Source organism: Tupaia chinensis, unplaced genomic scaffold (genome assembly GCF_000334495.1).
Source record: "Tupaia chinensis unplaced genomic scaffold, TupChi_1.0 Scaffold145660_1, whole genome shotgun sequence".
NCBI lineage: Eukaryota > Metazoa > Chordata > Mammalia > Scandentia > Tupaiidae > Tupaia > Tupaia belangeri.
In genome coordinates, this window is record NW_006205517.1 from 13,357 (window position 1) to 15,653 (window position 2,297).

Consider the following 2,297-nt stretch of genomic DNA (forward strand, 5'->3'; position numbering starts at 1 on the left):
CCATTCAATATATTCTGAGTGTCTGAACTCCATGCTCCAAACTGAATGACTAGAGATATAGAAACCTAGAAAATGGCTATAGATACCAGGTACAGTTTGGGAAGAGGGTGGGAGAAGGAGGAGAAACTACGGATAAACATTAAGGAGAGAAATAGATAGGCAAGGCATTTATAGGGCAAAGAAATGGGTTATTATCTGTCAAAGATAATGTGTATAGTATTTCCACCTGGACTGGTGAAAAATATATTCATATATTCATGTTGAAATATTCACTTTACAAGCTACATGACATATGTAATTAAATGCATAAAAGAAATTAAAATAAAAATAAAAGAATTATAGTTTAAAAAGTAGTTACTATGCCACATGCTTCTATTAGTTAAAGTTGCCCAGCAGCTCCCCATAAGGGATACTCTTGTTTTATCACTAATTTCTTTGATAATTGCCTGTAAATTGGACTACAGAATATTATTTTGCATGACTTTGTTTTTGCATGTGAGCCCTAAGGATATAGTATTGGGGCTCATACTTACCATTTAAGAGTTTCCATAAATTAGGGAGCCCATAGGTTACCATATTCAGATTGTATGTTCAGCAATGAGTATCATGGGCCATTGCTTCACGGCCACCACAGATACCATTGGTCATATATTAAAATCCTTTTATAAAATTTTCTTCTTTTCACTTTTTATTTCATTTTCTTTTATACATTTAGTCACATTATTTAGGTTACAAAATGAATATTTCAACAGATGAACATTTCTCCCTAGTACAGTTGATAAAATTAGAAAATATCTTCAACAGATAATACCACGTTCCTTTTTATAATTTTTTTTGGAGAGGTTTTTGCTAGAGGGAAGGTGTGCTCACCAGATTGACAGGGAGACATAGAGATACGGAAATTGAGAAATCACCTCCCCCCCGGGGGGGGGATGGACACGCTGCAATCCCTTCTCCTCCATTCTCCTTTCAGGATTTTGGGCACACACACACACACAAGCCTGGTGTGAGTTTATGTCACTGGGTCCAAGACTCATACTGCAGTCTACTACATGGGAGTCCAGTGACATAGCCATTATGCCAACTGTTGGTTCCTATAAAATATACTTTAAAATAATTTATAATTCCCTCTCAGACCTTCTTCAATATAATTCATACCTTATGCAACAGGCTTTATACCTTGCTCATTTGTCCTCTTTTTAATTTTTTGCGTTTTGAAATGATCACCCATCTTGTAGGACAAAATTTTAACCATACAATACACTTCCTATATAAAATATCTTTTTTTTCCTTTTAATCTTTTTTTAACCAAAAATGCATCTTCATATCCATAGCTTTCTTTCCACATCTCTTTCCTACTTACTGTTTTCTTTCTACCTTGTTTCTCTTTCCTTTATATATTTATCTTAGTAATTATTAGCTACCTCCAAGACAGGAAATATTATTTTTAAGGAACATATTTGTTTATCATTTTAAGGATTTCCTTAGGCTTCATTAAATGTCAAAGCCTCCCTCTTTCTTTCTCCAGAGTGAGGAATCTGACACATCAGAAAGACCATCTAGTTTGTAACTTGATATGTAGGACTCTACATATTGTTAAGCTCTTAGGAGTAGTAGCTTTTAGTACATACCAGCCACTTATGGATATGTATTTTACAAACAAACAAAAACTGTCTAAGATATTTCCTGAAAAAGAACAAAACAATCTTACTAATAGATTTAATATTTTCCATTTTGTAAAATTTAAAAGACTGCCAATAGGAATAACTAAAGCATGGGATTTTGTTAAAACATTTTTTTGCTTTGGGTTAATTTTCATCCTGCCTAATGGTTGGCTTAGCAGTTCAGAAAAGCAATCAGCTTATCTATAGAAACTGGAAATTTGTTGTCCATCTATAGCCCACTTCCCAGCAAGGGACATAGAGGCTGGGGCACGACTGCCCACCAGCCCACACCAGGCTCCCAAGACTAGGACCTCACCTTCTTTAAAGGTAGGCAGGGGCTCATTTTTTCCATTTTTTTCTTCTTTGCTATTTCTTTTTGATTTGCTAATTCTCTCCTCCCCCTTGTCCCACAGACCAGACAGGTCCTTGCCCTGCAGGAGTTCTCCTGTTCCATCTATAGCCCACTGGTGAAATCTTGCACCGTGCTACCACATGGCACACAACTTCTTTTTTAATCTCTTCTGTACTCTTTTCTTTCCTCTTACATTATCCTCTCTTCTTCATCCTCCACTCTTCCTGAGGGATTTATTTGACAGATCTCAAATTCCAGTTCTGAACTTGCATAGTATATTG